At 47.2% G+C, this 25174-nt stretch overlaps 1 long non-coding RNA gene across 1 annotated transcript in view; it reads left to right on the plus strand.

Moving 5' to 3' along the window:
* Positions 1–5291: 5291 nt before the first annotated feature.
* Positions 5292–25174, plus strand: part of LOC140430415 (uncharacterized) — a 42355-nt gene continuing 22472 nt past the window's right edge. The window contains exons 1-2 of the long non-coding RNA XR_011949417.1: positions 5292–5378; positions 17518–17594. This is a non-coding gene — a long non-coding RNA (uncharacterized lncRNA). The remainder of the gene's footprint in view (positions 5379–17517; positions 17595–25174) is intronic.

Consider the following 25174-nt stretch of genomic DNA (forward strand, 5'->3'; position numbering starts at 1 on the left):
GAGTGACCATCTCTCAACTCTACCAGGAGAAGCTGAACAGGACAAGGGAGTTGCAAAGATTCAGGCTGCCTGAGGAATAAGTTACAGTCCAGATAGCCAGGGAATTGGGATGGAACGAACATTTAAGAAAACTGAAGTTAAATTAACAGAGACCAAGGTATTGTTCAGAAGAATTCAAAGAAGAGTAAACAAAGTGTTCTGAGTTAAAGTGACAATTTCAGCAACATGATTTAAAATGGAAAAGCAGACTTCAGAGCTAAATATAAATGTTTGATGCCATTGTACTAGAGTTTGGGAATCGAGTGTAACAGCTTGTACAGCAGTCAAGACAAAGAAATCCTGGAGGGGGAGTTGAAGATCCTGGGCTTGATTCATTGTTAAAAGTGGAGGGAAAACTTTGTTTAAAAGTGTCACTTGGAAAACCTGGACTGGATTTCAGAATTCAAACCACTAAGAGAAAGTATTCTTATGAGAAAAGATTTTAAAGTGTGTTTTTGGGAATGGAGTTTGGAAACTTTCATATGACAATCATCTGGGGGGATTCTGAGGAGAAAACAACAGTCATTAACTTGTTTTCAGAGCGGAGTGTGGGTATTTGATCACAGCCAATCTGTATGCTTAAAAGGACTGTTAATGGGGCCATTGTAGTTTTAGATGTATTTTAGAATCCATGTTAATCTAAAAATCTGTGTGTATTTGTTAAGATAATGGCGGGGGGGGGAGTAAAGGAGTATTGCACAATAATCCAATTTTCTATGTTCAATAAACGTTGGGCACGATTCTCTGTTGGCCGACGCCAAAATTGTGTTCGGCGATCAGGCGGAGAATGGGCTCCAATGCCGAAAACGGGGCCGGCGCCGGTTTGACGCCGGGCAGCCATGCTCCACCCCCTCCAAACTGCCATCATCGTTGGTCCAATCTCCCGATGATGCAGGACACGTGTGGTCTCAGCCGTGCGGGAAACCGGCGTGGCAGCTGCGGACTGTGACCAGCACCACCACATTCGCCTGGGATCCACGCTGCTGGCTGGGAGGGTTTCTGCGAAGGATGGGGGGACTGGTGGTGTGTGGCCAGGGGGTGGGCTGTGGGGCCACGGATGGCGTGTTGGGTCCGCACACGGCCGGCGCCATGTTGTATGGCGCGACAACTGCAGGTCATCAGCCTTGCGCTTGTGCGGACCGGGACCTGGCCATTTTCCGGCCGTTTTCGACGGGGGTTTCACTCGGTGTCGGTGCTATCCCCTCACCTGTCCTGGAATCGATGAGGGTTTCACACAGATTTTTTGGTCGGAAAAGATCACACATGCTCCGCTGGCACCGGCACTCATCCGCTGAAACGGAGAATCTAGCACGTTCTTTTTCTTGTTGTTAAAACTAATTAATGGTCCTGGGACTGTTCCTCCACGTTTTATTTGTAAAAAGTAAGTGTTACGGTCTTTTGAGCCAGTGCTCCATTCTCGGGTCTTCCTGCCCAGCTATAACATCAACTGGGATCGTAACACAACACATTCAGATTGTTGCAGCCTTGAGGCAAGTTTAGTGCGCTTGTCTTTTGCTGTTTTATTGACGAAGATGCAAGTCCTCTTAATTTTGCCTTTTATCCAATTTTCCCCCTGTAGGCAGGTTTCCTGTATTCTACCCAAGAGACTATTTTTCACCCAATTTTATTCAATAGGCCATTCGCTGAGGGAGAGCAGGGTTATGGTTGACCAGGGCGTCAGAAATAAATTTTATCTCATCTGATTTTACACACACACTTACGTACATGCACATACTCCTTGACATGTAGATTAACCTGTGCACACACTATCCAGCGAACAACTGCAATATGGAACATATTTCTTTTCCCTCTTTCTGGACTGCAGAGTCTAGCTGTAGTTGCTTTACTGCTGAACTAGCTGAGATCAATGTACTGGCTGAGGAGCACACCATGACCTGTTATGGTCCAATAGCAAACCGTGCAATGCATTAACTTCAGAACCTGGAAGACATTCTGATCTCCAAAAATAATATCATTATTTTAAAATTTGTGGCCATTTTCAAAGGCTCGCTTGCCACTGATCCGCCTTGGGAGACAATGCATTGCACCTCAGGAACATGTCGTGTCTGTTTTAAACATTGTCTATTGTGGCTGGGAATCTTGAACTCGTCGGGCATGCGCGATCGGCAGGCCTGGAAGCGAATGCATTATGGGCTTTTGGCTGCGATCGAATCCCGTCCGTGATTTCACGCTGGCTGGGAATTCTCCCGCCTTTACACCCCTAACCTGGTTACAATTTTGTAAGGGCCGGACAAGGCCTAGACAGTCTGCCCATCATTGGCACAAGATGGTGGTGTCCTGTCTCTCTCTCTTTACCATCAATGGATGCAGCCTTTGTCAGGATGGAGGGCCTCCTATTGTCCCTCCATCTTTGGGAGCCCATCCACTGATGTGTTGGGTAAGCTGGGTCTGCGAAGACTGCGTTTACTGTAGCAGAGAGAGAGACAGGCTTCCAACACTTGAAGAAATGCAACTCGATTTTATTAAACTCTTAACTATTAAACATACTTTAACTGTGGGTTGACATTATGCTGAGTTGACTGGAGACCTGAGGCTAACCTGACCAGACTATCTTACTACAACATGGTGGATGTTCCAGTTGTTGCTCACAGGCTCTGACTGTCTCAGAGGCTGCATCCCAAGGCCGCGGGAAAACTAGTGCCCCCTGGTTATATAGTGGCCGTATCCTGTCTGGTGATTGGCTGCTGTGTTCTATATGTTCCTTGGTCATCCTTTGTGTCACTCACTGTCTGTGCACCATCATATACTTGTGTGTATATTATGACATCCACCATCCTTAATTGGATGGCGAGCGAGCTCTCTATCAGCTATCTGGCCAATTCAGTGAAATCACTGCTTGATGACTGCTCCAGAAACTGTGCAGGGCCGGGAACCCCAATGTAATCCCAGTATCGGGGTCTCAATACAAGACACAAAATCCTGCCCTAATGCTTTATTCACCAATCATACCTGTGCTTGCTGACCTAGATTGCATGTCGGTCTGGCAACACCTCCATTTTAAAACTCTCATCTTTCTGTTCAACTTCCTCCATGGCCTCACCTCTCGCTATTTCTGCTACCTGCTCCAGCCCTCTGGTCCTCCCAAGATCTTTGCACTCCCATCAATTCTGGCCTCTCGTTCATCTTTCATAAAATCACTCGACATCAAAAAGGGTCAAAGCCAGTATTTCTAGAGTCTTAACTTAGGGATGTCACAGCAAATATGCTCCCTATAATGCTGCACACCTGGGCTTATCGCCCCCCGTGAAGGGAGACTGAGTAAGCGGCGGTGTCAGTGTGCAAAGCACAGCTCAGCATTGAAGTATTCCCTGAGGATTTTGAAAACTACAGTGTCACTGATGCCTCTTTCTGGCAATATAAATCCCAGTGTCTGCAGGACCTATGCTTGTATTAGAATTTTGGATTTGAGGGTTCCAGTTGAGAGCCTTCTGAAAATCCAAACACCTGCCTTCAGTATTTCTGTAAGTTTCAAAGCCAACTCCAGCATTTACTACTAGCTTCTACAACTTTTTTCCCAACGCGGCTCATATATAACTGGGAATATTTTATTAATCATCTACATTAGACAGCACTTACTCAGATTTGGTTACAAATGTATCCCAGCCACTATGATTAAAGTGTAGGGTTGCAATCATTCCTGTGCACACACAGTTCCAATAATGATTTGTTTGAACAGCCAACTAAAGACTGCTGTAAACTAATCTGAGGAAGGATTCCATGCATAATACCCCACAAAATCCACTCTGGTCGAAAGCCACCATAAATTTTACACCAATGCAAGCTTTCTGATGTAAATCTGCTCCAGAGTGTAATCCCAGTATAATTTTGCAATAGAACAAAACCTGACCTCTGTCAGGGTGTGCCAGACTCTCTCTGTTATGGTACTTGTGGAAGCAACACGACAATTCCTCAAATCTCAATTACCAAATTGTATGGATTCGTATTGAATATGCCCGAAGATTAAACGGCGGTTATCATTAAATATCTCAATTCAAAGTGCCGATGTTATGTAGAATTACATAGCACCTTAGAAATGGACCATCTGTCCCATCTGGTCTCTGCCAATGCTAATCTTCCACACAAGACTCCTCCCACCCTACTACATCTCACCCTAACCCTAACCCTTCTCAACTTTTTGCATCATGTATAGTACACAAGGTTCCCCTTTCAAGTCACCTGAACAGCGATGTCCTTCAGAAAATTATCAAACTCATTGCAAACAAGTAAAATCAGCATAGTTGCACATTTCAATGTATTGGCAGATTCCTACAATTGATTTCTGGTTTCTTGTTTCTCTGCTTCGATATAAATGTGTGGGAAAGATTTTGGGAAACTGCAATGAAATTCCTGAATTATCCCTGAAATTATTCCCTCATCGGAAAGCAACTGTCTGGGAGGCCCAGCACACTCATACAGGACTGGAAGATTTGAATCATGGTCCTGGCTGGTGTAGGACCCATGCTAATCTTTGGCCTCCTGGGTGCGGGTGTGGGTATGTCAGAGGGCCTTCTGGTGGGTTTGCTTCATGGCCTTGTCAAAACAGCAATTATAGATCATAGAATTTACAGTGCAGAAGGAGGCCATTCGGCCGATCCAGTCTGCACCGGCTCTTGGAAAGAGCACCCCACTCAAGGTCCACACCTCCACCTTATCCCCATAACCCAGTAACTTCACCCAACACCACGGGCAATTTTGGACACTAAGGGCAATTTAGCACGGCCAATTCACCTAACCTGCACATCTTTGGACTTTGTAAACCCAGGATGGGTGTGGGGCCTGTGGTGTGGGGGTGAGTCGCTCTGACTGTCTACACTCTCTTTCATGGCCCTGGAGAGGGACCAAAGCGACATCTACCAGACATGTTTGAGACATTCTGTGGCTGGTGGGTTTCTCAGGGTCTCGAGACAATAATTGACAATAGTATGTTATCGTTATTATTTGTGTAATGCAGCTGGATTGTGCTTGGTTATTTATTGTTAAATTAATATTTGTCTGGCCTTAAAGCACTTATCTTAGTGATTTGCATTCCCAGTTTGGGGACACTGGGGCAGTTCAGCATCACCTCCATAAGGCCTGGCTACTGGTTTGAGTGGAGGCCTCCTGTGTTATCAGATACAACACTGAATGGGAGCAGAGTTGCTTACTGGTGGGAATGCGAAGCGTCAGGGGTTTCACCTCTGAACACGCTTCAGCATCCCCTGCTGGTCAAAACACAATGTTTGGGGGAGGAAGAACTGCAGAATTAGCCAAAGCTGTGCTGTTATTCCCTCTGCTGGAGAACACGGATTACTTGGTGGTGCTACAGGAGGTGGAATGAGGTAATATTTCTGAAGAATTTTTTATCAAATACATGGAAACAGAGTAGACGCTGAGTTAAACCTGGAATAGACTCCAGTAACTGGTTACAGGCACTGTATTCACCCACCTCTTTGGGGAACTTCCCTCAATCTGCTTACACTTAGAACAAAGGCCAGTCTGTAAAACTGCTGCAAATTCTAATTGTTAACATTCCGTGAGCTGAACACCAAGCCAAAAGAAATTTGTCTGTCCCTTTTCTGTTGCTTTTTTTCTCTTTTCCACCCTATCTCAACCTTTCTGTTTCGCCCTCTCTTTTCAGCTCTCTTGCTGTCTTTAGTTAATATTGAATAAGAAAGAAAATTTGGAAGTCCAACGTTATCTTAGCTTGCACAAACCAATGGAAAGGTCTACGTTTAAGGTAACAGCGCTTTACACCCTCAGCAAAGTAGCCCATCCGCAGATTTTATTTGGGGTGTATGAACAAAAAGAAAATCACATGGAATCCCAGTCAGCATTCTTTACAACTCTCACTGGAGCCCCATTTCCTCAGGAATTACCTCATTGTGATTTTGAGATTATCAACTAACGTACAGCAGCACACCACTGTAAAATGTATCCCTGTGTCTGTGAACTTCTTAACTATTCCAGTGTTAGGCAGAAAGACTGGCAGATTTAGTTTTGTAGGTAATTTTGTATCGAGTTACCTGTCAGCACCGTGACTTCGAGACACATTTCAAAGTCTTTCTGAGCAGTATAGCAGTGGCCATATTTCGGAGGTACTTCATTGCGGAGCACTTTGCAAAATCCGGAGTTTATGGCAGGTGCCATATCAATGCAAATGTCTTTCTTGTTATATTTATTTGCCAATCCTTCACCTTCCAAATTGAAATGATATCAGCCCGGAGTTAAACGAGGTCCCCTTTAGACTTAGGGCTTGGGCAGCTAGATGGATTACACCTGCCTACACCAAGTTTGGCATTGTGCCCAATGTGCCTGGAGCATTGTGAGATATGCTTGTCACTTGTCCTGCTATCGGTTCTTGCTTATCCACTCATGTGGTGTTTTATTTTAATAAACAACTTTCAATGCCTGTGAATATTAACCCCTGCTGAATTGAAATTTCATTATGCCAAATGTGTATTTTTTAATTTAGAGTATGCAATTCTTTTTTTTTACAATTGTGGGGCAATTTAGCATGGCCAATCCACTCACCCTGCACATCTTTTAGGTTGTGGGGGTGAGATCCACGCAAACACGGGGAGAATTTGCAAACTCCACATGGACAGTGACCCAGGGCTGGGGTCGAACCCGGATCCTCGGCGCTGTGAGGCAGCAGTGCTAACCACCGCACCACCGTGCCGCCCTATCCGTGATCAATTAAACGGTTGTTTCACGAGGCGGGATTGGCCTGGGGGAGCAGCATTTTATGGGGTAGGAGGGAAATAGTGGAAACTGGCCGAGACTTTCCTGACTGGACTCGAGAAGTGTGTATGCTAAAGACTGCTGGTCGGCAGGCTACACCTGTTTGTATTTACACTTGATAGAGGGAAACCACAGACATTTGCCAATAAACAGGCACAGGTGGAACAGTGGCATCAAAAAGATATGTAATATGTAATAATAATCTTTATTGTCACAATTGTCACAAGTAGGCTTACATTAACACTGCAATAAAGTTACTGTGAAAAGCCCCTAGTCATCACATTCCGCCGCCTGTTTGGGTACACTGAGGGAGAATTCAGAATGTCCAATTCACCTAACAGCACGTCTTTCGGGACATGTGGGAAAAAAATGGAACACCCGGAGGAAACCCACACAGACACAGGGAGAACGTGCTGACTCCATACAGACAGTGACCCAAGCCGGGAATCGAACCTGGAACCATGGCGCTGTGAAGCAACAGTGCTAACCACTATGCTACCATGTAGATCAGCCTACATCCCTGTTTTGAATTTAGGAAAAGAATTATCATTTTGTTAATTTCCTCTGCTTTCTGAGGATGATGGCTGCCAATGCAATACCAGTCTTGATTCAATCTTTAGGGAATGTGAGGAAATGTATTGGATTGACTGAGTCTCCAGCCTGGGTTCAGAGAACAGACTCTGCACTCACTCTTTACACATACAATGACTGAAACGGACAATATACCATGAGAAAAACCCATGAGAAACCGCAGAACATTTTTTGAATTCAGTCAGAGTAAATGCATAACTTTTTTAAAAATTATTGCCGATAATCCTTTATCATTGGGAATCATCAATTGATGGCTGAAAATCTTAAATTTCACGTAATTCATTCATGAGACATATCTCTATAATAGTGTCTAACCTCACCTTCTCATTGAATAATGTAGCAGACTTGATGGGCCGAATGACCTACTTCTGCTCTTACATCTTATGGTCTTCATCAGTGGAGCAAGGTGTTATGGCGATGAGAAGATGTTCCATCAATTTATTCAGAATCCCAAACACTATTTAAGCTATAGATGAAGGCTGAGGATTGGAGTAAAAGTGCAAAGATTTTGGATGATGTCTTGAAGAAAGTGAATCGTTTCAATTGCCTGGGATCAATGGGCGGCACGGTAGCACAGTGGTTAGCACTTTTGCTTCACAGCTCCAGCGTCCCAGGTTCAATTCCCAGCTTGGGTGACTGTCTGTGCGGAGTCTGCACGTTCTCCCCGTGTCTACGTGGGTTTCCTCCGGGTGCTCCGGTTTCCTCCCACAGTCCAAAGATGTGCAGGTTAGGTGGATTGGCCATGATAAATTGCCCTTAGTGTCCAAAAGGTCTAGGTGTCGTTACTGGGTTACAGGGATAGGGTGGAGGGGTGGGCTTAAGTGGGTTGCACTTTCCAAGGGCTGGTGCAGAGTTGATGGGCTGAATGGCCTACTTCTGCACTGTAAATGCTCTGAATGGTGGTAGAAGGTAGAAGTATGGAAATGGAATTTAAGCCACAGATTAGCTCTCGTTGGAGTAATTGGAATAAGTGTACTGTTGAAACTGAAAGGAAGAATCTACAAGATAGTTTTGAGACCGGCCTTGCAGAAATCCAGACAACATTAAGAAGAGAGGAACAATGACTGGAAACTAATGAGATGGATGCTGATATGCGTGGTATTATCATAACTATCAGCATTAGAAGGGTTAATGTAGTGTCGAGAGTAGCCACTAGAGGGAGCTATAATGCATACAATGGCCGATGGCCAGTTTGAAAGTGATGTCACGAGTGTGATGACATGCACACGCTGTGGAAACGCCCACAGTAAAAAAAATTGTCCGGCGAAAGGGAAACACTATTCTATTTGTGGCAAACTGAACCACTTTGCAGTACAGTGTCGTTTATCAGCAACTGTTCCAGTAACCAAATTTAAACAGTCCAATGGTTACTGCAGACGGATCCAAAGTATGCAGGGTGCTGAGAAAAACCCCAAAATCAAAGAGGATAGAGAGGATTGCTCACCATGTTCACTTTTGGAAACCTTCATGATAGAAGCTTTCACTAGGATTGATTTACTGGATTGAAAAGAAAGATCAGTAAAAACACTCTCAAAGTAATAAAGGAGTGGACTGTCTCATTAGAAATAAATGGAGAATTGATCCCATTTAAGATTGTTACAGAAGCGCTCACATATATTATCACGTACCTATCTTTAAAGCAAGCCATTGTAAAGCCTCTGATAAAGCAGCCCACCTGTAGGCTCACGGATTACAATGGTAACACGATAGCCACAAAGGGGTCATGCTATCCCGTTGTGAAGAATGGGAAAATTGAGATACCCATTGAGAATGGGCTGGTTTAGCTCAGTGAGCTAGACAGCTGGTTTGTAATGCAGTACGGTTCAATTCCCGTACCAGCTTACCCGAACAGGTGCCGGAATGTGGCGACTAGGGGCTTTTCACAGTAACTTCATACTTGTGATAATAAAAGATTATTATGATTACTTCGTGGTGTTGATTGGAGTTGATGCCTGTGAAAGATTGCAGCTAGTTGAAAGGATTCACTCTACCAGTACTTCAGATGGCCAGGTGAGGAGTCCAGGGAAGACTTAGGTGTTGTGAACAACCTCTCCAAAGCTACCACTGATGCTGAAACATCAGAACCCGCGTTAGTTTGAATAGTGGAAGCGCAAGCTCGTTTAATTTCCGAGATACTACCAGTATCTGACCACAAACTACAGACCATAAAAGCTGAAACTGAAAAGGACTTGACCCTCCAGAAGGTGACACAATACCTCAGAGAAGGATGGCATGCTAGATGCAAATCGCCCTTTCGAGATATAAGAGATGATCTTGCTACAATTGATGGTGTCCTGCTTGAGGGAGACAGGGCAGTGATACCCGCCAGTCTACGTTTAGGGATTCTGCAGGAGATTCACGAGGGTCATCAAAAGTGTCGTGAGCGAGGCAGACAGTCAGTGTATTGGCTGAGAATAAATAGAGATATTGATCAGTATGTTCAAGCATGTCCATTTTGTCAGATGCACCAGCCTACACAGAACAAAGAAACCCTGCACTAGATGGAAATAGTGACAAGTTCACGGAACAAAGTGGGCGTGGATTTATTCTATTTCCAGGGTCATGATTACTTGATAGTCATAGACTATTACTCCAACTTTCCAGAGATTATGATGCTGAATGATTCGACTGCCGGATCAGTGATAAAGGCAACAAAATCGATTTGTACACGCCATGGGATACCTCTTAACGTTGTCTCTGACAATGGTCTGTGTTTCCCGAGTTGGGAGTGGACACAGTTTGCAGAGCAATATAATTTCAGCCATGTAACACCTGGCCCATGTTATCCTCAGTCCAATGGGAAAGCAGAGAAAGGAGGAGGGATAATTCAGAAGTTATTCCGCAAAGCGAGTGAAGATGTCAAGACGTGTCGTTAGTGTTGTCAGCATACCGAGCAGCACCATTATCTTTATTTTAAAATTTAGTGTACCCAATTAATGTTTTCCAATTAAGGGGCAATTTAGCATGGCCAATCCACCTAGCCTGCACATCTTTGGGTTCTGGGGGCGAAACCCACGCAAACACGGGGAGAATGTGCAAACTCCACACGGACAGCAAAACCATTATCAACAGTGCTCTCACCTGCTCAAATGTTGGTGGGGAGAAGACTAAGAACCACTTAACCAGACATCATCAGTCCAGAAACTGATAATAAGAAGATACATAAAAGAATCACGATGGCAAAGAAGAAGCAACAAGAGGTCTACAATAGACATGCCAAACCTCTGGCTGAACTTCAAGAAGGTGACTTGGTGAGAATTCAGAATACAGAAGGTGGCTTGCAAAATGTTGCCAAGGTTCTGAAACAGTGGGCAGCACGGTAGCATTGTGGATAGCACAATTGCTTCACAGCTCCAGGGTCCCAGGTTCGATTCCGGCTTGGGTCACTGTCTGTGCGGAGTCTGCACATCCTCCCCGTGTGTGCGTGGGTTTCCTCCGGGTGCTCCGGTTTTCTCCCACAGTCCAAAGATGTGCAGGTTAGGTGGATTGGCCATGATAAATTTGCCCTTAGTGTCCAAAATTGCCCTTAGTGTTGGGTGGGGTTACTGGGTTATGGGGATAGGGTGGAGGTGTTGACCTTGGGTAGGGTGCTCTTTCCAAGAGCCGGTGCAGACTCGATGGGCTGAATGGCCTCCTTCTGCACTGTAAATTCTATGATTACATCTATGAGATAGCAACTAGGACCTACTTAATACGAACTGAACAGGGATCGCTGTTCAGGAGAAACGGACGAGCATTGCTGCGTTTCAAGCACAAGGTGCAAACTCAACGTGCAAATGTTGTACCACGTGATGACACATTCAAGGACATTGCCTTTCCAGATCCGCACTTAGCGCAGACACAGCACAGACACAGCTAGAATATGTGGCAGAGCAATCCAACTCCTTGAACATTCCACTGAGATGAACTATGTGAAAAAGACAACCTCCAGAGAGACTGAATTTGTGATTGTATAATGAACCTATAATCATCTAAATGATGTAATAGTCATTACAAATCACTGTATTGTATGATAATAAGTAAGTGATAGTTACTAGCTATTAGTCTGAATTACACCTGTAAGGTCAGGGTTAAAGAAAATATCACAACCAATGGTATAATAATTTTCTTTTACAAAGGGGGATGTGATATTATCATAAGTATCAGCATGACAAGGGTGAATATAGTGTCGAGAGTAGCCACTAGAGGGAGCTACAGATACAACTATATAAGGCAGTGATGCTAGACCTTCGGGGAGGGGTGTATGCAGGAGACAGCTAGTGAAGCTCATAAGAGCAGATAGTGTGAGTAAGGTTAGATTATAGTTTATACCAGTAGTGAGATTAGCAGTAAATGAGTGTAGTTAGATGTTATTGATCAGTTCTGTATTCTTAAGGACTAAGTGTCGAATCCCAGTTTTAATAGTGTAAATGAAACCATAGATTTGTTTAAGTAAACGTTATTCTGTGGTCTTTGTGGACACTATGCCAACCATCCTGAAATAAGAAACACAAAGAACACCACAAGATGGATGTGTGGAGTAAAAAGAAAAGACAAAATTAGGAACCTTCACTCAAACCGTCAGTGAAAATAATGGGAGCATTGACGGAAGTAGCCAAGAAGGGATTGTGGTGATGTGCATCAATGTAAATACATGTAGGCTAGCTAGACACTAGAGGGAGCACCAAAGACATCACACACACACACTCAACTAATAGATCAGTTAGATAGGACACGACCAATGGACATTCACGATACACACAGAGGTGACACAACCACAAGAGGGCACTACACCAACCCATATATAAAGGACACCACACACATGATCTGCCTCTTTCCAGTGGAGACAGTCAGTGGGTAGAGACACAGGGTTGATTCAATATTACACCCACCACATGGATTGCAGCAACTGGTTAGTCAGTCTGGGTAGCTATAGTTGGATTAGCAGTAGTGTTGAACCCAAGTAATAGAAGTGTAAATAGTTTAATAAACGTGTTGAAGTTATCTCCACATCTGAATCTTCCTTTGTCAAGTGCACCACAAGGAAGCCGCTTATGTTACACCTACAACATAACAAATCATGGTACCAGGACTGAATTGTTTCAATCCATATCGCCATACCTCAGTGTACAGTGACAACCAGCAATGATACCCAGGCAAGATGTTCGAGATCCGGGTTCCGCAGCAACTCCACGGCGATCTCCGCGAAAACTGGCGGATATTCCGGCAAATGTTTGAAATCTTCCTGGTAGCAGCCGACCTAGAAGACGTGGTCGATGCTGAAAGGACAGAGCTTCTGCTCATCATCGCCGGTGCCAGGGAAGAAGAAATCTTTTAAAAATTCAAGTTCTCGAAGTCAAAACAGGAGCGACTTCCAGGCAGTCCTGGACAAATTCGGCAAATACTCCAACCAGCAAGAAAAGGTAAGCAAAGCGCCAGTACTCACCACGAGGCCGAGATCCCGGAGCAGAGAATAATTTTGATCAGCGGCCATCGTTCTGCAGGGACTGCACTTGCGCAGTTGCGCGAGAAGCGCACAGAACGGGAAGGGCCGTTTGTGCATGCGCGAGACGCCGCGCATGCGCAATCACAAAAATGGCCATTGGTACAGGAACAGCGATTTGCGCATGCACAAACGCTTCCTACGTATGGTGTCACATGCGTCATGACATCAGAGGCTCCGGACCACGCCCATTTAAAGGGGAAACATCCCAAATCAAAGAAAAAATCTTTTAAAGCCATAAAACAACCTTCCTTCATCTGGAATGACAGCACAATGCCTCAAATTGAACCAGGAAATGAAATTAACCTCCGAAGAACGCTGCAACAAGCAGTTACCTACGCCCAAACCGATGATTCCGACCTTGAATACTTCGAAACCGACCTTTACATTTTCTCTGGACCTCGCGAGCCCAATGCCAGCTCCGACGCAAACAGTGATGATATGATCCTAGAAGACAACGACTCAGACGAACCTTTCAACTTGGGAGGCTACCCCAGTACCAAATCCGAACCGCACAATACTGTGAGGAAAGACGTGTTGCACATTGACGACCCCGACGACGAATTCTTCGGATTTGAGGATCTTCAGCCCAGCAGATATGACATCCCGACTCGTGAGTGCAGAATTATGCTGCGGCCTGAAACCAAGAGACAGAGAGTGGTACAAACCCACAGAGAGCGGTACAAGCCCACAGAGAGCGGCCTGCTGCCACATAGAGCGTGGTCCATGCACCGCTCAGGGTTCCCGACTCTACGAAAGAAAACACGCAAGACTCCACACCGCAGTCCTTGCATGAACAAGAAGTGACTCCAGTGTCACAAGCCTCCACAGCGAGCTTGTGGACAGACTCCACAATTGCAGAAACGCAAGACTCCAGAGCGCAGTCCTTACACGAACAAGAAGTGACTCCAGTGTCACAAGCCTCCACAGCGAGCTCGTGGACAGACTCCGCGATAGAAGAAACGCAAGACTCCAGAGCGCAGTCCTTGCACACACAAGACGTGACTCCAGTGTCACAAGCCTCCGCAGCGAGCTCGTGGACAGCCTCCACGATAGAAGCAACGCAAGACTCCAACGCGCAGTCCTTGCAGGAACACGACCATGAGGGTCTAGCAACCTCGTCTGACGATCTAGCGGCAGATGATGCAAGTCTGCCATGCTCAAATAAACAGCAAGAAGACTACGACAGTCTACCACGCTCCAGTGCACAGCAGGACGACCATGACGGTCTATCATGCTACAGTGGAGAACAAAGCGACGATGACAGTCCAAGCCCAAATGAAGGACAACAGCAAGACAATGACAGTCCACCCACATTGTTTGCACCCCAAGATGAAGACTCTGACAATGTATCCAACCCAAGTGAACTACAAGCAGCTACTGAGGCTCTACCCACGGTTTGTGAGACGAGTGACGACAGCATCCCACTTCCCAAGAAAGATGTGCAAAATGACAGACCTCAGCTAGTGTGGACAGAGGCACTCGACGATCACTGTGAGACCACTGGTGACTCCGGTGACACCATGATACTTCCACCCTCATTCGCTCGAAGCTCTCCACAAGTCAATACATTCCTGCATGTTCCGACTCCAGATGTGCAGCTTCAAGAAATCTCAGCTGACTCCAGTGAACCTGATAAGACCCCGGACAGGGAGCATCAACAAACCAACACTGACTCAGTTAAAACAGACTAGACTCCAGATGGGGAGCAACCAAACGTCGACTCTGATTCACGTAAGCCGGACTTTACTCCAGACAGGGAGTGCCGCAACCTCAGTGATGGCATGCTCAGGGTGACAGCAGATGCCCCAACGACAGGAGATGGATCACTTAACAATTACACTGGGTCAGTAATAACAAGCAGCGGCTACAGTCCAAGAGGAATACACCAATATTCACCACAGCTATATCCACACATTTTTTCCACACCAGCAGTGTGGCCAATGATAGCTCATGCTGGACAAACCCAGTACTCAGACATGCAGCAGCCAGCAGTCTATGCAGCATATTCTCAAACAGCCCAGCACTTTGGATTGCCCACTAATGGAATCAAGACCGAAGGAGGACTACCGCAAGCGCAATCTGCACTACAGACTGGATGCCTTATTTACAGCCCAGGATTTGCTGCACCCCAGCCTGGCCAGATGGCATATTTCTAACAGATGCAAGGTTCCAGTTTCACACCATCACCAGGTATTTATGCGAGCAGCAATTCTGTTTCCAATTCGACAAGCTTCAACGGTTCTCAGCAGGATCACCCTTCCTGCACAGCACGTGGCCAGAACCAGTATGTACAGTCTTATCCAACTTCAACATATGGCACATCCATGACCTCAAATGATACTCTTGATGGTACCTCTTCAACGTCAACACCTTATCAGCTACAAGATGCCATCTGACAGCACCATCCCAAACATCGAAAAAGAAAGGGACTCCAAATCAGACAGCAAAGTGATTTGACCACTTCTTGGTTCCTGTGGCACAGGGACGTTGATGGCGTTCGTAACCAAGAGAGACATTTGACCATGATGTTTGATGGTTTGTGGACTCACACGAATGATTTGGACTTATTGTTTAATCACTGTTCCCATGACTTGTATATACCTTAACCTATCTACTAGTTTTTTGTTCAATTTTCTCAAAGTGTGCGGCAAATATGTAACATATAAAAAAGGGGGGATGTGGTGATGTGCATCAATGTAAATACATGTAGGCTAGCGAGACACGAGAGGGAGCACCAAAAACATCACACACACACACACTCAACCAATAGATCAGTTAGATAGGACACGACCAATGGACATTCACGATACACACAGAGGTGACACAACCACAAGAGAGCATTACACCAACCCATATATAAAGGACACCACACACATGATCTGCCTCTTTCCAGAGGAGACAGTCAGTGAATAGAGACACAGGGTTGATTCAATATTACACCCACCAAGTGGATTGCAGCAACTGGTTAGTCAGTCTGGGTAGCTATAGTAGGATTAGCAGTAGTGTTGAACCCGAGTAATAGAAGTGTAAATAGTTTAATAAACGTGTTGAAGTTATCTCCACGCCTGAACCTTCCTTTGTCAAGTGCACCACAAGGAAGCCGCTTATGTTACACCTAGAGCATAACAAATCAGGGATTAAAATGATCTAGCCATTGTGGACAGAAATCTGGCGGGCAGGACGGAGACCCGCCTCCTGTTCCGCTGGGAAACCCACGGATTGCCGGCAGGAACAGAGAATCCCGATGGCGGAATTCAGGTCAGTCTGAGATTGGAAAATATTGACATTTGGAAAAAATGGGCATTGGACAGATATTTCTAAATGATATTAATGTCACTGATTCCTGCACACCTGCATCTGAACATTAAAAAACAATTGTATTTGCACCAGTGGACAGTTTTGTTACAAATACTTGGAGGAGATGTAGAAGTAAATGGTATTGTTAAGCACATACTGGGAACCATAGCCTTGAAATTCATCAATGCTAAGAACCCAACATTTACCCTGATCATGTTCAATGGGCACTGCCACCACTAGAACAATGGCGCAGGAAATGGAGAATCAGTGGAAAGGCATATGGGCATAAACCCAACAGCACAGAACCTATCCATTCAGTTGTACCCTATCCTTGTAAATTTTATTTGTACTTTTTCCAGTGCTTCTATATTCTTTTCCTGACATGAAAATCAAAATTTTGCACAGTACTTAAAGAGTGCTCCATCGAAGATTCTGTACAACATGATGAACACGAGGAGGTAGGAAGCCCGGATATTGTACTCACCTGGGAAAAGCCCAGCAAGGCTGGAGATATATGGACCATCACTGTCAATCGGATGGGGAGGGAATGGAGTGAGAGATTGGGACTTGATGGTAAGGCAGGGGCTGGGCGGGGGAAAGAATGCGACCACAGTGAGGGAGAGGGAGGAAGAGATCAGGGCTTGGAAGGTCGGTGATCATAGTGACTGAGAGAGAGGCTGCAATCAGCAGAGAGGAGGCTGTAAGGTTGCTTGAGAGGCTGAGAGAGAACTCCTTCACCTCCTAATCCATTGGAGGCACTGGAAAAGTGGGGGCATTGCAACTCATTTTAATTGCTGGGCTCTAGAAAATGTTCCATAGCAACTGTAAATTTAGATTTGGCTCAGCATTGAAGCCAATTTAAATATGATAATGAATTGCCCATCTCTTGAAAATTTGCCACTGCGAAAATGGCAAGGGGCGTGTTTGCATCAGGTTTGGGATGTGTTCCCCGACCCCCATTCTTACCTATCCTGGAGTGGTTAATACTGAGGTTAACCTCGGATTCTATTCGTGTCCTACAAGCCCCGTGCTTTGTCTGCACTCTTTTATGACTTTATTAAACAAACAAATAAAGAAAGGCATTGGAGCATTGTGGGTGGTTGGGGTGGGGGGGGGGGGGTCAAATAGCTGCAAAGACATAGGTCTGCCCAGTCAATCTAATTTATGGGTGTAGCGAAACGCAGCTAGGGAAACATGAGATACATAACAAACCACAGTTCCCCCACCCTCTCATACTTATCCTCTCCCTTTAATTGGGCTTTATGCCCAGCATTTATGGTTGAGCGTTTCACCTTGCCAAACCCAACGTTGTAATCTTCAGTGCAAGCTCATTAGGCCTTTATTTGAATTTAAATGTCTTTCAGAAATTTGGCACGCGACAGATTCAATATTCGAGATTCTGCACCCGATGCTATTGGACGCCGGAGCCCTCTGCGTTAAGGTTAGTAGAATGTATTGAACATTTGTCCAAAGAGTATGTATTCAAATGAGTTAATCAAGCCCCTCTTTACATTCTTCAAGCTAAAACTAATAGCAGGAACTGATGACCAAGGAGGACGATTGTGTGTCAGCGCAGGAAATTGTCTTTTATTACCGTGGAGACAATTAACCAGCTAATTCTGACGGCATCCAGTAAAGCAATGCATGATTAAACACAGCCAAACTGCCCCTTCTACACACAATTGTGGTTTCTAATCTACACGTATTATTTGGGACAGGGCAAGATAGTGGGCGCGATTCTCCGGAAAGGTTTCGAAGTGTGGTAGCAAGCAGGAACTGCCACGAGCTTCCCAGCGCTCGGCCAAGTGAGGCCGGCAACATGATTCAACTGAATTGGTCCACTTAGCGATGCCCCATGGGGTATACGCGACAAAGGAAGGCTCGCCAGCTGAATCGCCACGACTGCACTCGTCAGCCCTCCTCCGCTAACAAGGTGGAGCAGCAGTTAAGCAGCTCTTGCACAGCCAACCCCGGTCAGCTCGCAGCCATGGTGCCGAGACAACCGGCCCCAAGATTTGGAGACGTGGACCAGGGCAGGCTGCTAGATGCGGTGGAGGCCATGAGGGGTGTCCTGTTCCCCCGAGTGTCCCGGAGGGTGTGCCACAGGGCAGCCAGTGCCGCCTGGGATGAAGTGGCAGCAGCCATCAGCTCGGGAAGCGTGACCAAGAGGACAGACCTCCAGTGCTGCAAGAAGGTCAACAACCTGCATGGGGCAGCAGGGGTGAGCTGACCGCCCACCCCGAAACCCCCTGCCCCCAACATGACCAGACCCCCAACTCTCTATTTGCCCGCCCAACCCACTCTTCACCTCCCCCTTCCTTCATCCCCCCTGCCTTCACCCCCCTCCATACCCTCTCTTCAGCCCCCTCCCTCCATCCCCACATTCCCTTTATCCCAACCCTCCTATCACCACAACCCTCCCTTCACACCACACCACCCCCCCCCCAACCAATGTGAGCCGCACATGTGACTAACGATGCTCTCTCTGTGTCTTTGCAGAGAGAATTGTCAGGAGAGGGCCCAGGCTGGCAGAAGCTTGCTGCACATAAGGATCCTCAGGATCTTCCAGGAACAAGGCATGGAGGGGGGGTAGATCAAGGAAGGCCAAGCCCACTGATGATCACTGAGGGCCCTGGAGGAGGGGGATGGACGGGGGGCAGGGTAGGTGGGTGGTAAGGAGCGAGTGTGCATTTGGGGGAGGGCAGGGGCATTGTGGGGGATTGGGGGTCACGGGAGTCTGGGGATAGTGGGGCGGAACCATCTGAATAGTGGGGCAATGGTGTACACTTGTGCAAGGAACATTAAAATACCCTCACCACAACTAGCATAGCGCCTCTGGTTCTCTGATCTGCGATGTGTGTTGGCCACAAACACATGCCCCACCTCCCCAGACATGCCCCCCCCCCACCCAATGCACCCTGCCCACGCATACCTGCATGCGGACATGTGCCCGGGGCCAGGGCCCATTCCCTGGGTGATCGAAGGTTGTCCACTGCGTCTGTGACGCTCCCTCCTGCAGTGTTCAAGCACAGTGTCCAGGCATCAATGTGTGATTGGGATGCTAGGCAATGAGCCCCACATGCTACATGGTCCGCCCACCCACGGGGATCTACTTGGGATGTGTGAAGTGCGCACTTAACCACGATTGCCAATTTCCTGTTCGCAAAAGCCTTCAGCCGCAAGGCCAGGTTCCTCCGCAGTCAGTGGGAGCTATGGATGGTTGGTGGGGCAGACGGGCAGGGGCTCGGGTTGTCTTCGGTACAGGAACACACAGTCCAGGGGTTGGCATGGCGGACCCACGTACGTCCGACACCCCCGGCCCCCTATGGCGGCATACCTCCAACTGGGGCTGCACCCCCTGGTTCCCCCCCCCCCCCCCCACCAAATCTACCCACCCCCCCGCGCACAGGGGCAGCAAGCCCTTTGCCCCCCGGGCTCACTGCCTGTGAGCGAAGATGGCTGCTCACCTCTTCAGCTACCCTCAGCAGCCCATCCACCAGGTTCATGTTTTACAAAAGTAGTACGAATCGGCGCCAACGTGCCCACTTGCTGGGGAGGCCGCTGAATGGCAGGTAATAAGTGGTCTCTCGCCACGCTACGGCGGGATCCCGATCTCGCCTACGGGAGCTGGCCGGTCGCATCGCAAACAGTTTGGAGCCTGGCACAGTTCTCGTTTTCGGCTTCTGCCGCTATTCACCGGCCTCATTGCGCTTGAGCGAGAACGCAACGAGGCAAAAGCATCGCCCCAGTGTCGTGCCAATTAGATGATTTCTACAAATATGGTTGGCATCTTTTGCCAAAATCTAAACTGAACAGGGAGCAGGTATCAGTCGGGTAGACGTGAAATCATGGCTTTGGTTCTGTACCTTGCTTTGCCAGTGGTGAAAATCATTAAGAGTGTAAATAAAAAATGTTGCTGTTATCTCCACACTATCAACATATGCATGCAGCTGGTAAAAGTGGATATGAGTTTAGCATTTTAGAAACTTCCAGAGGCAGCTTGAGACTGGAGTATTCAGGTAAACACATCAGTTGTGGTCAAAACAAAAACAGGCCCTGAAGATGATCAGTCATCATGTGATTAAAGTAACGTACAGCTACCCTGTATTTGTGCCAATTATTGAGTAATATATAAATACTGTATCATTTTAAGGACTCACTGATTGCTTCTGGTACTACACCTGTTCCCCAAGCAGTGGAAATTGGCTACAACCCATTCACCCATAAGCAGGTGGCCTGATGCTCGACGAAGGTGGGGCCTTGGACCTCATTACAGTCATTTACAAAATCAGAGTATGATCGGAGACGTTGGGCCTCAAAAGGAAAATCCTGCCGGCAGGAATCGTCGGGAAATTCCACCCATGGTTTTACAAAAGAGAAATCATGCTTAACAAATTGATTTTGAAGGGTAGACAATGGTGTTTTCTCTGGCTGCAGAACCTGGAAGACACGGGAACAGACTCAGGATAAAAGGTTGATTATTTAGGACTTTGTTTTTGTGGATACAGCTAGCAGGATGGGCAAAGGGAAGTTAGTAGATGTAGTATATTTGGACTGCCAAAATATATTCAATAAGGTCCCAGACAAATGGTAAAAACACAATGAAAGGACTCATGGAGCTGGACAAATATATTAGCATGAATAGAGGGTTGGTTAGTAAACAGGAACCAGAGGGATAAAAGGGCCATTTTCAGGTTTGCAGGCTGTAACTAGTGGAGTACTGGAAGGAAGAGTTGTGGGACCTCAATTATTTATAATCTATGTCAATGACTCTGACATAAAGGGAGATGAATCCAAGTTTGCTAATGACACAAAGATACAAGTGCATGGAGGAGTTGAGGAGACAAAGAGGCTGCAAAGAGATATAACGTAGACACCAAGATGGAAGATGGAGTAATGTGAGGAAGTGTGAGGGTGTTTGCCTTGGTAATAAGAATTTAAAAGGTTAAATATTTTTTTTAAGGTGTGAAACTTTTAAATGGTGATGTTCAGAGAGGCTTGGGTGTACTTGTACAAGGAACACAGAAAGCAAACAATTAGAAAGGCCAATGACATGTTGGCTTTTATTGCAAGGGGACTAGAAATGTTTTCAAAAATTAATTTATGGGAGGCGGGTGTCACTGACTAGGCCAGCATTTATTGCCCATCCCTAGTTACCCTTCAGAAACTGGTGATGAGTCTCCTTCTTGAACCGCTGTGGCCCCTGAGGTGCAGGTACACCCCCTGTGCTGTTAGGGAGGGAGTTCCAGGATTTTGACTCAGTGACAGTGAAACAAGAGCGATATATTTCCAAGACAGGGTGGTGAGTGACTTGGAGGGAAATCTCCTGGTGGTGGTGATCCACGAGCAAAGAAGTCTTGCTACAATGGCATAGGGCTTTGATGAGGCCACAACTGAACTATTGCGAGCAGTTTGATCTCCATGTCTTAATATATCTCTCCATGTGTTATTTATAATATACAGTAGGCAGAGGGAAATAATGCTTGTTGTACCATCCCCTCTCTCATGGCTGATCTGAATGTGGCTTTAACTCCACTTTGCTACCTGCACCCCCCCCCCCCCCCCCCCATCACCACCAATACCATTTGATTCCCTTGGAGATCAGGAATCTGCTACTAGCACTTGAATAATGAATCCTAACATTTTCCCAATGCCAGAAGTTGGACTATCTGGCCTACGGTTTTGTCTCCTTTCTATGTTGCATTGTGGGGTTTCATTTCATCAATGATACTGTGGTCAGGATATTCCTCAAGATACCCTGCTCTAAGCATGGCAGCGATCATCCTCTACTTGTCTGAAGAGTGTATTGCTAACCTTAATGTGTGTTTTGGGAAACAGATAAGCTTTTCCAGGGATCTCTGCCCGCACCAATGAACTGAGAAATGGACGCTGAACGGTTGGAGTATGCAAGAAAAGTTGCAGAGCAAAGTGGCCGCATTCAGCATCTGCTGGCATCTCCAATAGAAAATCCCTGGCTACTTTCCCATTCCCTGGCACTGGTCTTTGCCAGCCGCGTTAAACGGGCAGTAGGTTTTTCTGGCATCTGCTCCTGTTTCCTCTGAAGTTCACAGAACAATAGTTCAAACTCTTTTTTTTTTGGAGGCTCATTTCCTAGTCCTGCTGAGACTTTTAATGTGATTTGAAATTAAATATCTTGGCAATACCTTCCAAGTCAATGGAGCATTAAAACTGGCATGGGGTAAGATATCGACTGCCGACTTGCCACAAACTTGTTTCCACTGCCGGTGCAAACCAAGTTCAGCCCCAAACTTTGCCTTCAATAGAAAGGGAAATTGGGCAGGATGCAAGTCCAGCATTGCACTTAATCCCACCGGGTTTTCATAATGGGTGGGTTCAGTTAAAAAGTCCCCCACACCCCGGGAGCTATTTGCCAGAACCCATGGTTCCAGCTTGATCAGTTGTACTCTGCAGGATTCTGTTCAACTCTAAACCACATCTGCAACATTTATATTAAGGTGACATTATTCACCACGAGAACTCTGTAGACTGAATCCTGCTCACACAAAGTGCCACAAATCCATTAACCCCATCCTCACTCAGCTCTTGTGCCCAGTGGATGAATCTTACAAATTTTCCAATCCTTCCATGGTTTCACCCCACCTTATTTAGGAAAATTTTATCCAGAAAGGTGTCCATCCCCACGCCCATTGTCCCGTGCTTTAAGGCCAATCCACTTCTATGTCCTTAGGAATTGTCTCCTTCTCCTGTCTCTCATTTACTCTTTATAATAATAATCTTTATTGTCACAAGCAGGCTTAAATTAGCACTGGGTGGTGGTATGTATTAGGGGTAATACGGTACACCATGAATGTCGAGGAGCTATTGGAGGACAGATGCTGTGTCCCGATTGGATCTGCCGCCTACTGGGCTCCACCCAAATAGGCGGGGTATAAGAACCTGGGTTAATCCCTGCAGCTGCATTCTGTGACTGAGCTGCTGGGGAACGAGTCTGAACAAGTCTGCTCAATAAAGCCTCGATTGAAGTTCTTTACATCTCGCCTCGTGTGTGATCGATGGTGCTACAATTTATTGAGCAGACTTAAAAAGGAATATGGAGCTCCGGATCACCCCGGAGTGCCTGCGAATCGGCCCCCAAGCAGCTAACGCAATATTGGCGTTTAAGCACTGGCTGGCGTGCTTTGAGGGATACCTCCGAACGGCCCCCGGCAGACCAACAGAAGACCAGAATATGCAGGTCCTGCATTCCAGGGTGAGTCCCGAAATCTACTCATTCATCGAGGGTGTGGAAGAATTCCCAGCGGCGATCAACTTGCTGAAGGAGATCTACATTAGGCCCATCAACCAGGTCTACGCACGCTACCAGCTCGCGACGAGACGGCAAATCCCCGGGGAATCGCTAGACGAATTCTTCAATGCTCTAACGATCCTGGGACGAAACTGCAACTGCCCAGCGGTTACGGCGAACGGTCATACGGACCTCCTGATCAGAGACGCTTACGTAGCAGGTTTGGCATCGTCGCAAATTCGCCAGAGACCTTTAGAGAAACACTCTCGGACGGACAGAGGTACGGGCCCTTGCAGCCTCCCTCGACGTGGCCTCCCAAAATGCCCGCGCCTATGCCCCCGACCGCGCTGCAGCCCCTTGGGCTCCATGGACCCCCGCCGCAACCGACCCCACGCACCCCCCACCCCTCCGCAAGCGTGTGCAGCCAGAATCCCAGACCACCCGGGAGGGCCCCGCTGCTATTTTTGCGGGCAGCCAAAACACCCCCGCCAGCGCTGCCCGGCCCGCTCGGCCACCTGCAAAAGCTGCGATAAAAAGGGGCACTACGCAGCGGTGTGCCAGTCCCGTGGGGTCGCCGTAATCTCCGAGGAACAAACGGGACCACGGACTCAACCCCCCCAGCAACCCACGGGCGGCCAACGGACGCTGCTATTTTGGGCCCCGGACACCACGAGGGGGGGACAGGCGCTGCCATCTTACTACCCACGGGCCGCGTGCGATCCATGCGAGTGGCCATTTTGTCCACCCCCGGCCACGTGCAACCCATGGACGCCGCCATCTTGGCTGACAGGCAAGGACCCCAGCGTGGACGGCTCCACACTGCCTGAAGACAACGATCTGATGCACCAACCATGTTTGGCATCGGTGACCCTCGACCAGTCGCGGCCCCGGACGCTCCAGACGACAACGACAAAGGTGCTGGTGAACGGGCACGAGACGCCATGTTTGATCGACTCGGGGAGCACGGAGAGTTTTATTCACCCGGACACGGTAACACGCTGTTCCCTTGTAATTCGGCCAAGCACCCAAAAATTTTTCCTGGTGGCGGGGTCCCACTCCGTTGCAATCAAAGGGTTCTGCATCGCAAACCTAACGGTGCAGGGGAGAGAGTTCAAAAATTACCGGCTGTATGTCCTTCCCCACCTCTGCGCTCCCACCCTCCTGGGGTTGGACTTCCAATGCAACCTCCAGAGCTTAACATTCAAATTTGGCGGCCATATACCCCCACTGACTATCTGCGGCCTCGCGACACTCAAGGTTGAACCGCCCTCCTTGTTTGCGAACCTCACCCCGGATTGCAAACCCATCGCCACTAGGAGCAGAAGGTACAGCACCCAGGACCGGACATTTATCAGGTCCGAAGTCCAGCGGCTGCTGAAGGAAGGCATAATCCAGGCCAGCAATAGTCCCTGGAGAGCCCAGGTGGTAGTAGTGAAGACAGGGGAGAAGCAAAGGATGGTCGTAGACTACAGTCAGACCATCAACAGGTACACGCAGCTAGATACGTACCCTCTTCCCCGCATATCCAACATGGTCAATCAGATTGCACAGTACAAGGTCTTCTCCACAGTGAACCTTAAGTCCGCCTACCACCAGCTCCCCATTCACCCCGGTGACCACAAGTACACTGCCTTCGAAGCAGACGGGCGGCTATACCACTTCTTAAGGGTTCCATTCGGCGTCACGAACGGAGTCTTGGTCTTCCAACGGGAGATGGACCGAATGGTCGACTAGCACGGTTTACGGGTCACGTT

The sequence above is a fragment of the Scyliorhinus torazame genome, chromosome 10, assembly GCF_047496885.1.
Source record: "Scyliorhinus torazame isolate Kashiwa2021f chromosome 10, sScyTor2.1, whole genome shotgun sequence".
NCBI classification, from domain to species: Eukaryota; Metazoa; Chordata; class Chondrichthyes; order Carcharhiniformes; family Scyliorhinidae; genus Scyliorhinus; species Scyliorhinus torazame.